Raw genomic sequence first — 18,209 nt, forward strand, 5'->3', positions numbered from 1 at the left:
GGTGCGGGGGGGGGTTTGAAAGTACACGGTGGCGTGCAGCGTTGGGCCCTAGTGCCAAAACAGGTGTGGTAGTAGCAGTGACCCGGAGTGGTAGGGCGGTCGGGCCTAGTGGGCCGGGAAGACCGCGTGGTCGTTGCCGTGAGGTCGGGCGCGACGTCGCGAGCGGACTGTGCCGAGAGCAGCCGGTCGGCCTTTTCGGCTATGTCATTCAGGCCCGTGGAGCCAGACTCCACAATGAGCGGGCGGATGCTGGCGGGGAGCTGCCGAATGAAAAGCGTGCGAAAGAGGGCGCCGGTGATTTTGTCGTCCGAGAGGGACAGCATGTGGGAAAGCAGATACGAGGGTGAAGTGTCACCAAGGCCGGGGAGGTCAAGGAGTTGGCAGTTGTGCTGGTAAGAGGACGTTTGAAATTTTTTAAGGAGCGCAGCCTTCAGATGTTCGTACTTGCCTTCCGGTGGTGGATCCTGCAGCACTGCCCAAACCTTGGGGACTGTGGCGTAGGTGAGAGAGGAGACGTGGTAGTCGTACTTTGTGGCGTCAACTGTAATGTGTTTCAGCCGGAATCTGGACTCAGCTTGAACAAACCAGGCTTCAGACAGGTTCTCCCAAAAGTCCGGTAGTTTAACCATGGCTGCGTTTGTATCCGCCACGCTAGCTTAGGGTTCGTCCTGAGCGTCGGGGTCACCAGTGTTGAGATACCGCGGCAAACGTGGGAGTCGAGACCAGAGCTAGTAAAACACAACTGCTTTTATTCTACCTCATGGCAAAGAGAACTGGAAAAGCCCGCGCATCCACTTAAATACTCCCCAGACAGGAAGTGCTCCCGGCAGCCTGTCCCTGCGGGAAACAAGTTGCTGGAGGAAAGGGCCCCCGGCTGGGGCGTCTGCTTAAACTGTCCGTGCCGCCGTGGGCGGATTATGTCCAGTGGTGGCGTGTCGCCACAATACTGTGCTTATGTAAGAGGCAGGAAAGATATTAATGGCCCAGAAATTCGGGTCCCAACATGTGAGTACACATGGGGTACTCACCCATAGGCCCAACAAAAGTGCCGGTTTCGTGCATGCACTGCGCATGTGTGGGAAACCGGCACTTCCGTTCCCCTGAAAGAAGGGGTTGACAGGTGGAACGTGTGAGCTGGAGAGGCAGCGCGTGCGCATTGAACTTACGTTTTTTTTGCAGGTTTCTCCGGGAGGGTAAGTCTCCAGCAGTTACACTTTTAAAAAGCAGGTGCAAGGCCTGCTTTTAACAAGGTAAGTGGTGAATTAATTAAAATTAAAACATTTTTTCCACAGGTTTATTATTTTTAAATACTTTAAAGAAAGATAAGTTTATTTTTAGCCCCATTAGAAAATGTAATTAATTTTTTCAAAAATTTAAATTATTGTTTAAAATAGTTATTTCATGTAATTCATAGTTATTTTAAAAATGTGATGTTTTTTAAAAATTTATTTGAAGTTTTAGTGATGTTTTGGGGCTTATAGCATTTATAGGTTTGACAGCTCTTCCTGTCAAACTTATGAATGAAGCATTCCCTGCCACCATTGGCTCTCCATGGCCCACATGATCCCAGGGGACGCATCGAACTAACTGCGCCCCTGGGATATGCAAGCACTGCGCGCCGGCAGTTGGAGGAGGCCCAGGATCGGAATCCCATGCGGGCCCACAGCTCAACGGCCGGCGCGCTAGGTAGGTGCAGGTCGGGGGCTTGCACCCGCAGGAAGCCCCCGACCCGAATTTCTGGGCCAAAATGTTGCAAATGGGAATGGCAAAATAATACAGCATGAAAAATGGGGGCAGGGGTTATTGTCTGAAATTGTTGAACTCGATGTTGAGTCCGGTAGGCTGTAAAGTGCCTAATCGAAAGATGAGGTGCTGTTCCTCGAGCTTACGTTGAGCTTCATTGGAACAATGTAATAGGCCGAGGACAGAAAGTTCAGAGTGGGAGTGAAGCGGAGAATTAAAGTGACAGGCAACCGAAAGCTCAGGGTCACCCTTACGGACTGAACGGAGGTGTTACGCAAAGCGGTCGCCCAATCTGCGTTTGGTCGACCCAATGTAGAGGAGACCGCATTGTGAGCAGCGAATACAGTATATTAAATTGCAAGAATAGTAAGAGTCCCAGACCTGAAACGTTAACTCTGTTTCTCTCTCCACGGATGCTGCCTGGCCTGCTGAGTATGTCCAGCATTTCCTGTTGTTATTTCAGATTTCCAGCATCCGTAGTATTTTGCTATTGTATTATTATTATAGTTATCATTTCTTATTAGCTAACATTCAATGCGGTCATCCTTCAATACAGTAATGATCAAGGAAGATTCAAATTTATAAAAGACAGGCAGTGATTTCCTGTAATAATTTTAATTTGATAAAAAGGACATATACATTGAGAATGCTGAGAATCACTTTCCACTGGGAATTGTGAGGGGCACTTTCCACTGGGAATGGTGAGGGCCATTTTCCACCGGGAATGGTGAGAGCCACTTTCCACTGGGAATGGTGAGGGCCACTTTCCACTGGGAATGGTGAGGGCCACTTTCCATTGGGAATGGTGAGAGTCACTTTCCACTGGGAATGGTGAGAGCCACTTTCCATTGGGAATGGTGAGAGCCACTTTCCATTGGGAATGGTGAGAGTCATTTTCCACTGGGAATTGTGAGGGCCACTTTCCACTGGGAATGGTGTGAGTCACTTTCCACTGGGAATGGTGAGAGCCACTTTCCACTGGGAATGGTGAGAGCCACTTTCCACTGGGAATGGTGAGAGCCACTTTCCATTGGGAATGGTGAGAGCCACTTTCTATTGGGAATGGTGAGAGCCACTTTCCATTGGGAATGGTGAGAGCCACTTTCCACTGGGAATGGTGAGAGTCACTTTCCACTGGGAATGGTGAGAGTCACTTTCCACTGCGAATGTGGAGAGCCACTTTCCATTGGGAATGGTGAGAGCCACTTTCCATTGGGAATGGTGAGAGCCACTTTCCACTGGGAATGGTGAGAGTCACTTTCCATTGGGAATGGTGTGAGTCACTTTCCATTGGGAATGGTGTGAGTCACTTTCCACTGGGAATGTTGAGAGTCACTTTCCACTGGGAATGGTGAGAGCCAATTTCCATTGGGAATGGTGTGAGTCACTTTCCACTGGGAATGTTGAGAGTCACTTTCCACTGGGAATGGTGAGAGCCAATTTCCATTGGGAATGGTGTGAGTCACTTTCCACTGGGAATGGTGTGAGTCACTTTCCACTGGGAATGCTGAGAGTCACTTTCCATTGGGAATGGTGAGAGCCACTTTCTATTGGGAATGGTGAGAGTCACTTTCCACTGGGAATGGTGAGGGTCACTTTCCACTGGGAATGCTGAGAGCCACTTTCCATTGGGAATGGTGAGAGCCACTTTCCACTGGGAATGTTGAGAGTCACTTTCCACTGCGAATGGCGAGAGTCACTTTCCACTGGGAATGTTGAGAGTCACTTTCCACTGGGAATGGTGAGATCCACTTTCCACTGGGAATGGTGAGATCCACTTTCCACTGGGAATGGTGTGAGTCACTTTCCACTGGGAATGTTTAGAGTCACTTTCCACTGGGAATGGCGAGAGTCACTTTCCACTGGGAATGGTGAGAGGCACTTTCCATTGGGAATGGTGTGAGTCACTTTCCACTGGGAATGTTGAGAGTCACTTTCCACTGGGAATGGTGAGAGCCAATTTCCATTGGGAATGGTGTGAGTCACTTTCCACTGGGAATGGTGAGGGTCACTTTCCACTGGGAATGCTGAGAGCCACTTTCCATTGGGAATGGTGTGAGTCACTTTCCAATGGGAATGGTGAGAGCCACTTTCCACTGGGAATGCGGAGAGTCACTTTCCATTGGGAATGGTGAGAGTCACTTTCCACTGGGAATGGTGAGAGCCAATTTCCATTGGGAATGGTGTGAGTTACTTTCCACTGGGAATGTTGAGAGTCACTTTCCACTGGGAATGGTGAGAGCCAATTTCCATTGGGAATGGTGTGAGTCACTTTCCACTGGGAATGGTGAGGGTCACTTTCCACTGGGAATGCTGAGAGCCACTTTCCATTGGGAATGGTGAGAGCCACTTTCCACTGGGAATGCGGAGAGTCACTTTCCATTGGGAATGGTGAGAGTCACTTTCCACTGGGAATGGTGAGAGGCACTTTCCATTGGGAATGGTGTGAGTCACTTTCCATTGGGAATGGTGTGAGTCACTTTCCACTGGGAATGGTGAGGGTCACTTTCCATTGGGAATGGTGTGAGTCACTTTCCACTGGGAATGGTGAGAGGCAGTTTCCATTGGGAATGGTGTGAGTCACTTTCCACTGGGAATGTTCAGAGTCACTTTCCACTGGGAATGGTGAGAGCGACTTTCCATTGGGAATGGTGAGAGCCACTTTCCACTGGGAATGGTGTGAGTCACTTTCCACTGGGAATGGTGAGAGTCACTTTCCACTCGGAATGGTGAGAGTCACTTTCCATTGGGAATGTGGAGAGTCACTTTCCACTAGGAATGTGGAGAGTCACTTTCCACTGGGAATGGTGAGAGTCACTTTCCACTGGGAATGTGGAGAGTCACTTTCCACTGGGAATGTGGAGAGTCACTTTCCATTGGGAATGGTGAGAGTCACTTTCCACTGGGAATGGTGAGAGTCACTTTCCATTGGGAATGGTGAGAGTCACTTTCCACTGGGAATGGTGAGAGTCACTTTCCATTGGGAATGGTGAGAGCCACTTTCCATTGGGAATGGTGAGAGCCACTTTCCACTGGGAATGGTGAGAGTCACTTTCCACTGGGAATGGTGAGAGCCACTTTCCATTGGGAATGGTGAGAGCCACTTTCCATTGGGAATGGTGAGAGCCACTTTCCACTGGGAATGGTGAGAGTCACTTTCCACTGGGAATGGTGAGAGTCACTTTCCACTGCGAATGTGGAGAGCCACTTTCCATTGGGAATGGTGAGAGCCACTTTCCATTGGGAATGGTGAGAGCCACTTTCCACTGGGAATGGTGAGAGTCACTTTCCATTGGGAATGGTGTGAGTCACTTTCCATTGGGAATGGTGTGAGTCACTTTCCACTGGGAATGTTGAGAGTCACTTTCCACTGGGAATGGTGAGAGCCAATTTCCATTGGGAATGGTGTGAGTCACTTTCCACTGGGAATGTTGAGAGTCACTTTCCACTGGGAATGGTGAGAGCCAATTTCCATTGGGAATGGTGTGAGTCACTTTCCACTGGGAATGGTGTGAGTCACTTTCCACTGGGAATGCTGAGAGTCACTTTCCATTGGGAATGGTGAGAGCCACTTTCTATTGGGAATGGTGAGAGTCACTTTCCACTGGGAATGGTGAGGGTCACTTTCCACTGGGAATGCTGAGAGCCACTTTCCATTGGGAATGGTGAGAGCCACTTTCCACTGGGAATGTTGAGAGTCACTTTCCACTGGGAATGGCGAGAGTCACTTTCCACTGGGAATGTTGAGAGTCACTTTCCACTGGGAATGGTGAGATCCACTTTCCACTGGGAATGGTGAGATCCACTTTCCACTGGGAATGGTGTGAGTCACTTTCCACTGGGAATGTTTAGAGTCACTTTCCACTGGGAATGGCGAGAGTCACTTTCCACTGGGAATGGTGAGAGGCACTTTCCATTGGGAATGGTGTGAGTCACTTTCCACTGGGAATGTTGAGAGTCACTTTCCACTGGGAATGGTGAGAGCCAATTTCCATTGGGAATGGTGTGAGTCACTTTCCACTGGGAATGGTGAGGGTCACTTTCCACTGGGAATGCTGAGAGCCACTTTCCATTGGGAATGGTGTGAGTCACTTTCCAATGGGAATGGTGAGAGCCACTTTCCACTGGGAATGCGGAGAGTCACTTTCCATTGGGAATGGTGAGAGTCACTTTCCACTGGGAATGGTGAGAGCCAATTTCCATTGGGAATGGTGTGAGTTACTTTCCACTGGGAATGTTGAGAGTCACTTTCCACTGGGAATGGTGAGAGCCAATTTCCATTGGGAATGGTGTGAGTCACTTTCCACTGGGAATGGTGAGGGTCACTTTCCACTGGGAATGCTGAGAGCCACTTTCCATTGGGAATGGTGAGAGCCACTTTCCACTGGGAATGCGGAGAGTCACTTTCCATTGGGAATGGTGAGAGTCACTTTCCACTGGGAATGGTGAGAGGCACTTTCCATTGGGAATGGTGTGAGTCACTTTCCATTGGGAATGGTGTGAGTCACTTTCCACTGGGAATGGTGAGGGTCACTTTCCATTGGGAATGGTGTGAGTCACTTTCCACTGGGAATGTTCAGAGTCACTTTCCACTGGGAATGGTGAGAGCGACTTTCCATTGGGAATGGTGAGAGCCACTTTCCACTGGGAATGGTGTGAGTCACTTTCCACTGGGAATGGTGAGAGTCACTTTCCACTCGGAATGGTGAGAGTCACTTTCCATTGGGAATGTGGAGAGTCACTTTCCACTAGGAATGTGGAGAGTCACTTTCCACTGGGAATGGTGAGAGTCACTTTCCACTGGGAATGTGGAGAGTCACTTTCCACTGGGAATGTGGAGAGTCACTTTCCATTGGGAATGGTGAGAGTCACTTTCCACTGGGAATGGTGAGAGTCACTTTCCATTGGGAATGGTGAGAGTCACTTTCCACTGGGAATGGTGAGAGTCACTTTCCATTGGGAATGGTGAGAGCCACTTTCCATTGGGAATGGTGAGAGCCACTTTCCATTGGGAATGGTGAGGGTCACTTTCCACCGGGAATGGTGAGAGCCACTTTCCACTGGGAATGGTGAGAGCCACTTTCCACTGGGAATGGTGAGAGTCACTTTCCATTGGGAATGGTGAGAGTCACTTTCCACTGGGAATGGTGAGAATCACTTTCCACTGGGAATGTGGAGAGTCACTTTCCACTGGGAATGGTGAGAGTCACTTTCCACTGGGAATGTGGAGAGTCACTTTCCACTGGGAATGGTGAGAGCCACTTTCCACTGGGAATGGTGTGAGTCACTTTCCACTGGGAATGGTGAGAATCACTTTCCACTGGGAATGGTGTGAGTCACTTTCCACTGGGAATGGTGAGAGTCACTTTCCACAGGGAATGGTGAGAGTCACTTTCCACTGGGAATGGTGAGAGTCACTTTCCACTGGGAATGGTGAGAGTCACTTTCCACTGGGAATGGTGAGAATCACTTTCCACTGGGAATGGTGAGAGCCACTTTCCACTGGGAATGGTGAGAGTCACTTTCCACTGGGAATGGTGAGAGTCACTTTCCACTGGGAATGGTGAGAGTCACTTTCCACTGGGAATGGTGAGAGTCACTTTCCATTGGGAATGGTGAGAATCACTTTCCACTGGGAATGGTGAGAATCACTTTCCACTGGGAATGGTGAGAGTCACTTTCCATTGGGAATGGTGTGAGTCACTTTCCACTGGGAATGGTGAGAATCACTTTCCACTGGGAATGGTGAGAATCACTTTCCACTGGGAATGGTGAGAGTCACTTTCCATTGGGAATGGTGTGAGTCACTTTCCACTGGGAATGGTGAGAATCACTTTCCACTGGGAATGGTGTGAGTCACTTTCCACTGGGAATGGTGAGAGCCACTTTCCACTGGGAATGGTGAGTGTCACTTTCCACTGGGAATGGTGTGAGTCACTTTCCATTGGGAATGGTGAGGGTCACTTTCCACTGGGAATGGTGAGATCCACTTTCCACTGGGAATGGTGAGAGTCACTTTCCATTGGGAATGGTGTGAGTCACTTTCCATTGGGAATGGTGAGGGTCACTTTCCACTGGGAATGGTGAGAGCCACTTTCCACTGGGAATGCTGAGAGTTACTTTCCATTGGAAGCTGGAGTTCTGGAGGAGGCTGATATTGCTGCATACAAAAGGCAGGTGTTTTTTTAATTAGTTCCTGGGATGTGGGCATTGCTGGCATGACCAGCATTTATTGCCCATCCTTAATTGCCCTTGAGAAGGGGGTGGTGAGCCACCTTCTTGAACCACTGCAGTCCATGTGGTGAAGGTACTCCCACACTGCTGTTAGGGAGGGAGTTCCACGATTTTAACCCAGCGACGAGTTGTTGGGTGATGTACCTCAGGGTCGCCGTTATCTCTTATAATTTGTCTTTAATCGCCTTCAGGGGTCAGAATTTTTTTCCCAGAATTCTTTTCTCTCTGATTTGTCTTAGGTTTAAAAAAAAAGTGTTTTCTTTGCCTTTCCCAAGAGATTACATGGTTGCTGGTGGATGAGGAGCATTGAGGGTCATGGTGCTTGAATTGCAAATGATTGCATAGGACAGGCTTGATGGACCAGCTAGTATTTTCTGTCTGTCTTTTTCAAATATGTTTGTATTACTGATTATATTTCCATTTTGCTGATAATCTTTTCCATTGCTAGCCGGGAAATTTTCTGTAGTTAATGTGAATGCAGCCCTAATAAAACACCTTACTACCTGTTATTGCACAAATTAATACTTTACCGGTATTTAGGGCATGAAAGATTATAACAACAACAGAAGAAATATTGGTCGGCAGTGTTTCATGGATGGCGCCATGCAGGTACTTCGAGCATTGGTAACACAGTGTAGGAATGGCAATTGTAAGGTGGGCTAGATTGAAATATGGAAAATATTCTTTGATTTGAAAAATGCACTAAGCTAAGCCCTTACCACTGATTTAAAATATATGGCATCCATGGGCCAAGTAAGAATGCCAAGAATAATTTACTACAGGCAGAGTATGTATTCAGCACAGGAAACTGTTAAGGAACCTTAGTCATCACAGGATACATATCTAATCAAAAGTGCCCATCTGCAGATACATGGGTGAATTAAAGTAGGACTGTTTTCTCTGTGACCTACAAGCAAGCAACATGTATAACCATGCATACAAATTATGGGGCCTTTAATGCAATGAAAGCTTCCAAAGCACTGCGATGTTTTGGGCAATGGGGCTCTGTGTTATTGGGAATTAATCTGATGAGACACAAACTTGAAAATAGTTCCAGCCTCCTGATGCTGGCTTTGAGTGGGCGGCAGGGCTCCTCCGCAGACTTAATCGCATTTGTAGAAAGCTGCGTCACTGGTCCATTTAACACACACTCCTTCCTTATTTCCATTTTACTTTGAACTGCTTCTGCCATCTTATGGCCCAGTTACCCAAAGGAACTCGTACCCTCTAAATGTAGTTGGATTGTTCCTCATTGGTATTCAGTTTGTAATCTCTTGCCAGCTTCAAAATTCCCATTGATGGCTAACCTCTGTTTCTTGTTCTTAACCACGTGTCTACCCAGTGCCACATCCTGCCCCTTATTTCATTTAGTTTGCTATTTTCTTTGTGTTATCAGTACTGGCCAATTTTTGGGTCGATGACTACAGGGAAAATAGCACTTTGGCAGAATCCTTCAGCATCTTAGGGAGAGAAGGTGGGAAGATCCCACCACTGCCCAGTTCATCCGTATCAACTCATCATAGAGCAACATTGATAATAGCCTGTCTCCCAGACTTTTCCTTTTTACTTCTTGAAGGAAACTGTATGGCGGCAACCGCCTCAAAACATTCAACAATACGCAAAAGGAAGCTTCAAGCATATGATTTGACATCAATTACATAGAGTTTCAAATGGAAAATAAATTGCTAGTGCTGTTGCTGTATTAAAGTTATTCACAAGTTTCACAGACTTTCTGATGTGCTCTGAAATGCTGGTTGCATTCATTATAAAAAGTAATATCATATCTGTCAATTGTTCTGTTATTGTGGGAAAACTCCACTGCAAATATTTGATTGTGGTTTTACTGTCATTAACTTGAACTAGATTTGGTTGTCTTTTGAATCGAACAATTTTTGTTTGTGCTCATTGGTATTGATGATGATGGAGACCAGGACATCATTCAATATAACAGCTGATCAAGGTGCTATTGTAAGCCCTCCTGATGCTCCGATAATTTAGGCTCATCTGTCATATCTGGGCAACTGATCTCAATGTTAAAGTGAAACTTCCTATGCTGCATGAGTGTGCTATTCCTCCTTTTCAACACTCTCAGTTATTGACGTATCAAAGTTCAAATGTCATTCTTAGCTACTCATTACTGATTTATTATTATGTTGAGCATTGGCTTTTTTTTAAAGCTTCAAATACTACAAGGCCTAGCAATATTAGTTGGAGCTAGTTCCACATCTCTGACCACGTACAAGAGCTGTAACCTGAGGTGAATACTCTTGGCTGCAAACAGTATAACTATGATTCAGTATCTACATTCTAGGCAGTAGGATTCTGTTGTGTTAACTTTCTGTAGATTTGCATCCTTTGAAACAGTATATTTTAAAGGATATTATATTGTAAAATTACTTATGATTAAACATAATAAATGAAAATTATTGAACTTCACTATTTTAACAATTAGATGAATTATGATACCTGACTCTTATATTCCATGTGAAATGTAATCTTTGATTTTAATATTTTTTAACTTTTATGCATTTGAAGCCCACTCCATTTTGTGACACATCTTACATCTACCCCTGCTGAATAAAGTCCACAATAAATGTTGCTACAACCATTTTAATGGTTAAAGAATAAACTGAAGAGTGTAATATTGCAGGGAATAAAGCACAGCCATAACATTGTAAAACTCATTATCTTTTTAATGTCCTCTGCTATATAGGATTAAAAATAGAACTTGTTACATTTCACGGTGGCTAACACACCCTTTCAGATCAAACAAGGCAGTACCTAATATGACATGCTCTGTGACCTTGATATGTACACTTTAACAGCAGCTGAATTAATAGTCTTCTCACTGCCTTAATTTTGCTTGAGCAAAACCTGTCTACATTTTGGTGCTTTCTATTCATCAGTGCAGTGAGTGTGGAACATTGCTTCTTGACTGTAATTACAGACCAAGGTGCGACCCTGCCCTAGACTTCCTCAGACTGACAGCTTGATTATTCTCTTGTTTTGCTGACTTAGTATTCTCAGCTTCATACCTTTATGTATGTGACTTGGATTTTTATTCAAAATCTTCAGAGAGGGAGCTCCAACTTGACATGTCTCCTAGATACTTTTTTTCCTTACCAGAAGTATCTAGATTATTATTGCATTAAATTTTGCCAAGAAAATTCAGATTACTGGAAGTAACAATTAGAATCAGTCCCCCTTTTATTTCAAAATGCAATTTGTAAGTTCATAGAACTTTGAATCGCCATTACTGTCCTTACAAACATTCAACAAAGAACATACATTCGATATCATCTTCAAATATTAAAAAACGGGAGACACCAAACAGCTACGCAAGCTTCCAGCCTAAGGTGTTAGGGGGTTGTTATGGGGTTTCTCAGTAGAGTCAATAGCCATGGTTTTAGAGGATAGCTCTTGTTTCCTAAGAACCATCTATCCAGTTTTTGTTCGCTCTCAAATGCACAGTGGACCGCTGCATAATGAAAGACATTATGGGGGATAATTTGCCAAGTTGTGCACCGGTGCTGAGGAATCTCACCTGGCGCAAGCACATATTGGAAAATCGTAGGTGCAGCGCAATGATATTTAATTTATATCAATGGCCCCTCATTCGAGAGGTCTCAACTACTGGAAAGGGTCTGCTTCTGTCTCATATGCACTGATGGTTGAGGTTTCCTGCTTCCAGTATGTGTATAAATTCCTGATGGAATTCTAGGTTTTATCATGAGGTATAGAATATAAAAGCCAAGAGGTAATGATGAGCCTATATAAAACATTAATAAGACTAGTTGGAATACTGTGTGCAGAATTGGGCTCCACACTATAGGAAGGACACTGAGAGAGTGCAATGCAGATTCACTAGGATGGTATGAGCAACTATGAATACAAATAAAGATTTGAAAAATTGGGTCTTTTTTTATTAAACAATGTAGGTTATGGGGTAATATGATAGAAGTGTTTAATATTATGAAAGGATGTGACAGGGTAGACAGAAGCCGACTGTCTGCTTGAAAAATGACCCCCATAAGTGCTTACTGATAACGTTCATTGACGTGCATAATGATGTTGCTGAACTTTAATTGATTGCAAACCTTTCTGTTCATGTAGGCCATAGGGTTGATATGAGGAGCTCTGATTCCTATATGAGTATCTTCCACTCAAGGGAAACCTGCCACCCAGTGAAAGCTCTCTAACTACGTGCAACTCACCACACCTCTCCACAGGAATTATGATGAAGGTGTTGCCCCTTGCAAACATATTGGGGTCGATTTTAACTGTTCGCGCTAGGTGGGAAACATAGAAAAATAGGAGCAGGAGTAGACTGATGTAAGAAAACTCACTAAGCACTTGGTTGAGTATAAAACAAGGCTTTAATCAACTGTTTCACAACTATGAGATCCTAGTTACATCACTAGTTCCTGGTTACAAAAACGTCCTGGGCAAGCTGGGCCCACGCCCGAGTATTTATATCCCTTGGACGGCGCCACCAGTTGGCCGCCCAGTGTTATTTCATGAGTCATTTCTTCATGAACAATAAGATTCATGACATAGGCCATTTGGCCCTTCGAGCCTGCTCCGCCATTCAATATGATCATAGCTGATCCTCTATCTCAATACCATATTCCCGCACTCTCCCCATACCCCTTGATGCCTTTTGTGTCTAGAAATCTATCTATCTCCTTCTTAAATATATTCAGTGACTTGGCCTCCACAACTGTCTGTGGTAGAAAATTCCTCAGGTTCACCACCCTCAGAGTGAAGAAATTTCTCCTCATCTCAGTCCTAAATGTCCTACCCTGTATCCTGAAATTGTGACCCCTCGTTCTAGATCCCCCAGCCAGGGGAAACATCCTCCCTGCATCCAGTCTGTCTAGCCCTGTCAGAATTTTATATGTTTCCACGAGATCCCCTCTCATTCTTCTAAACTCTAGTGAATACAGGCCTAGTCGACCCAATCTCTCCTCATACGACGGTCCTGCCATCCCAGGAATCAGTCAGGTGAACCTTCGCTGCACTCCCTCTATGGCAAGTATATCCTTCCTTAGGTAAGGAGACCAAAACTGCACACAGTACTCCAGGTGTGGTCTCACCAAGGCCCTGTATAACTGTAGTAAAACATCCTTGCTCCTGTACTCAACTCCTCTTGCAATGAAGGCCAATATACTATTTGCTTTCCTAACTGCTTGCTGCACCTGCATGTTTGCTTTCAGTGACTGGTTTACAAGGTCACCCAGGTTCCTTTGTACATCAACATTTCCCAATCTATCACCATTTAAATAATACTCTGCCTTTCTGTTTTTCCTACCGAAGTGGATAACTTCACATTTATCCACATTATACTGCATCTGCCATGTATTTGCCCACTCACTCAACTTGTCTAAATCACCTTGAATCCTCTTTGCATCCTCCTCACAACTCACAATTCCACCTAGTCTCATGTCATCAGCAATCTTGGAAATATTACATTTGGTTCCCTCATCCAAATCCATATATTGTGAATAGCTGGGGCCCAAGCACTGATCCCTGCGGTACCCCACTAGTCACCGCCTGCCACCCCAAAAGAGACCCATTTATTCCTACTCTCTGTTTCCTGTCTGTTAACCAATTTTCAATCCATGCCAGTATATTACCCCCAATCCCATGTGCTTTAATTTTGCACACTAACCTCTAATGTGAGACTTTATCAAAGGCCCTCTGAAAATCCAAATACACCACATCCACTGGTTCTCCCTTATCTATTCTACCAGTTACATCCTCAAAAAACTCCAGTAGGTTTGCCAAACGCGATTTCCCTTTCATAAATCCATGTTGATTTTGTCGAATCCCGTTGATACTTTCTAAGTGTCCTGTTATCACATCCTTTATAACAGACTATAGCATTTTCCGACTACTGATGTTAGGCTAATCGATTTGTAGTTCCCTGTTTTCTCTCTCCCTCCTTTTTTAAATAGTGGGGTTACATTTGCCACCCTCCAATCTACAGGAACTGTTCCATAATCTATAGAATTTTGGAAGATGACAACCAATGCATCCACTATTTCCATGGCTACCACTTTTAGTACTCTGAGATGCAGATTATCAGGCCCTGGGGATTTATCGGCTTTCAGTCCCATTAATTTCTCCAGCACTATTTTTTCACTAATACTAATTTCTTTTAATTCATCCTTCTCACTAGACCCTTGATTCCCTAGCATTTCTGGGAAGTTATTTGTGTCCTCTTCCATGAAGACAGAACCAAAGTATTTGTTTAATTGCTCAGCCATTTCTTTGTTCCCCATTATAAATTCTCCCATTTCTGACTGTAAGGGACCTACATTTGTCTTCACTAATCTTTTTCTTTTTACATACTTGCAGAAGCTTTTACAGTCCGCTTTTATGTGGGTGACAGAATTCAATGGAAAGGAAAATGTGTTGAGTGCGGGTGTAACATGGGCAGCTGACCAGCTATTGACCGTTTCCCACTCAATGGGAACAGTTAAAATCAATCCCATTATTTGTCACTTGGCACATTGCAGACTGGCTGATCTGTCAGATGTCCCCTATGGTGACTTGGAAGAATCCATTAGCATGCTGTGGTGACCTTCATTGTTATATGAAGAGGCATTCATGTTCTAGATGCTGCTGCAGGTCATTATTGAGTTAAACTCTGACAGATCCCTTCTGAAACAGAGGTGGTAAAGGTCTTCACTGACATGTCCAGGTGATTGTATGGGTTCTATAAATGTGAGTGCTGAGATACTGATGTTGTTCTGGAGAAATCTTCATTGCTGTGGGAAATGTCTTTTGTGGGGACTCTTGATGTGATAGTATAATTGTTCTGTAGTGTGGAATATTCTGTTCATTGTATTGAGTTGAAACTGGTGGTGATTAGATTCTGATGCCACAGTCTCCCTTCCAATACATCATCAGCATCCTGTTGGTCTACTCTGCATTGATGCTACTTTAAAAAGGAGGGAGAGGGAGTTGGAGAGACAGAAGGGATTAGGGAGGGAAGTCCAGAGTGTGGGATCTATGTGACTGAAGGCACGGCTGCCAATAGTGGGATAAGGGAGTCGGAGATACACAAGAAGCTGGAATCAGAGGAATGGAGAATTGGGGAGAGAGGGCCATCGCTTAGAGGAGATCACAGAGCTAGGGTGGGGCAAGGCCTTGGAGGAATTTAAGCACAAAGATAAGAATTTTAAATTTGATACATTGGAGGACTGGAAGTCAGTGTATGTCAGCCATGATGGGTGAATGGGACTTGCTGGGAGATAGGATACAGATAGCAAATAAGTTGAAGTTTACAGAGGGTGCAGGATGAGAGGCTGACCAGCATGGCATTGGAATAGTAAACCGCTTCAAATCATAACACACCATACTGTAATACACCCCCTGAGCAATCTAAACTTCTAACTGTTGTGCCAGTACCTCAAAAGTCTGCTCAATCGAAAGGTGAAATGTACATGTGGCTCATTGTAATTGTCTTTTGGTGGGGTATCAGGTTGCACGCAGGCGAACCAAGGCAGCAGAGGGTAGCGAAGGTCCACCAACAGGCAACCTTCGAATCTACATTTGCCTTCAAACAATTAGCGCACAAAGAATTGTTGCAGTGAGTGAGCATCATGCAAGCTTCCCAGGAAGTGTGTATTAACAAGCACGACCCATTTACTTTCACAAAATAGAAGATTCTAATAGAATGTTTGGTGCCCGTAGCTCTGCTGTGCTTCAGGTGCCAGCACATTTTGCAATTTGTGCTGATGAGACCTACTCAGCACCCGGTTCACTAAGTAAGTGCCTGTGGCGTTAGGAACCTCTACTCATATTGTATACTAGGCTGAGTAATAGCCAAAAATATATATTAATGAGATCATAGACCCATAATGTAGTTGGAGTACCTGAGCAGTGCTCCTACTGATTAATGCTAAAGTTTCATCCAATATGCTGGATTGGGCCCTTTCTCTTAGAGTGGTACATTTGCTTGTACCTGTTGCAAGTGGATGCTGTACTTGTTTCCACCAGTTTCAGAATTTCTTTGACATGTTGAGCTGCTTAACTGTTGAGTTGTTTAACTGGATCAGCCATATTGACACTGCGACTACAAGAGCAGGGCAGTGTGTACTCTGTGATTAGTAGTTCACTTCCTGACCCATTCAAGGACCGCGATCGGTGGCGGGTCGGGTGGGAAAGTGTTTTTTCCCCCCAGCAGGTTGGGACCCCACTGTAAACCCGTCACCACTCGCCTTTCCCAATGTTGGGTCTGTCAGCGCTGAGCAGACCCGACACGCATAAGCAGTGGACCCAATTCAGGTAATTAGTGGCTTATTTAGAGCCACTTAAGAATGATTTTGAACTAAACTTTTGCATTTGACAGCTCGCCCATGAGGTCCACGCTGGTCATGGACCACCTCTTTCAAGCTGAGGCAGGGGTTCAGTGGCCATTGAATCAGCTGTTGAGTTGACAGCTTAAATGTACAGTGAAAGCTCCCACCTTATAGAGATATCTTCCCTCAGCTACAAGCATTTCCTCACTGCATTTCCACAACAGATTCACCATGCTGCAAGTCTTTACACAAGTCTCCATCCAGTCTGATGTCATTACCTCCCCCACCATTGACAGATCGCTTCTGTCAACTCTACTTCACCTGCCATCTATTCCATCAGCATGGGCGCCCTTTATACTCTCTCACCTTGGTCCTCAGAATCCCACCCCAACACCAGCAGTGTCAGGCACACCAGCAGCACCAACACACAACACCAACCTTCTCTGCAATCAATTGATGCGGCACAGGACACAGGGCATCAGCACCCAACCACATTGCTGCCTGGAAGGCCAGGGATGACCTCACCATGGCCAGATTTACACTTCATTTGACGCTGTACACCCTGGGTGCCACATGAGGCACCAGGTTGACACCACCCCACACCAACACCAACACCATAAAGCATCCCTACAATGCCCAAGCCATTCGTTTCACACTCATGACCATTGCTGGGGGTACCATTATATCTCGCCATTCACTGCAACTCACTAAGCCACTCCCAAAGGTGCACACACATCTGTCCAAGAACACAAAGTGTTGAAAATAAAGATTTCAATGTTTGACAGCACATTAATAGAAACTTTACATGAACATTGCATAAAATACCCAAGTAGCTACCCTTGTGTGTTGTTAGTTGGTATGATTTCACTAGGATGAGGGTAAGTGTGAGGGGTGGCTAGTGAGATGGGAAAGTGATAATATAGATGGGGATGGGTGGAGCTGCAAGGTACGTTGGTGTGAGTAAGGATGTGCAGGAGTAGGGTAAGGAAGGCAGAGTGATGGGGATGTGATGAGAGGCACAGCAGGATGAGGTCGAGTGTGGCTTTGTACCAACGACTCGTGATCTACTAAGATCATTGAAACATTTGCGGCATTGCATCCAGGTCCTCCTGATCACATCCCTGCTTGTGCCCTCCTCTGCAATCTGCAACCAGGCTGTGTTGATCTCTTGGGAAGGAGGTCTCTTCCGCCCATGGGAAGGGAAGAGGACCTCCCTGTGTGCTGTCCCCCCCTCCATAAGCATATGGAGGGAATCATGGGAGAGCCTGGGTGCAGCTCTGCACCTTTGTGCAGTGGTTGTCAGTGTTTGCAGCACCTCAATGCTGTAGAACACTGACAGCACAAATGGCAAAATAAATTTGGCCATGGTCCCTTTAAGGAAACCGGCTGATGGCGTGTCATCAAATGACACCACCAGACCCGCTTCCTCTAGTTGGCCGGGAAACGTGCTGGGTGGGCTTAACAAGCCCCATCAAGGGAAATTAATTTTACAGAGCGGGATGGAGCCAGCAATGGCGTCGGGACCTGCCACCGATGTCACCCGCCACGGACCCGCCGAGGTTAGCAAAATTCCGACTTAAAGTCTCTCCACCAGCTATAGGCTCATTAGGAGTGTGATGGAATATGCTCAACACTCAAAAAACTCAACACCATCCAGGACGGAGTAGTTCATACCACTGAACTCAATATCCACCCTCTTCATTATTGATGCACTTTGGCTGAAATGTTATGATCTACAGGATGTACTGGAGCAGCTCACCCAAGTTATTTCAACAGCACCTCCTCCAACACTGCCAGTAGTATTCAACTTTCTCCCACTGGCAGTCTTCAGCTTATCCCACTATCACTACACAGCTGAACTCCCCACTACAATACTTCAGGAACTGCCAATGAAAATACACCACTGACACTAATATAAAAGCC

The sequence above is a fragment of the Somniosus microcephalus genome, chromosome 14, assembly GCF_052327205.1.
Source record: "Somniosus microcephalus isolate GS21.2 chromosome 14, FLI_Smic_1.0, whole genome shotgun sequence".
NCBI lineage: Eukaryota > Metazoa > Chordata > Chondrichthyes > Squaliformes > Somniosidae > Somniosus > Somniosus microcephalus.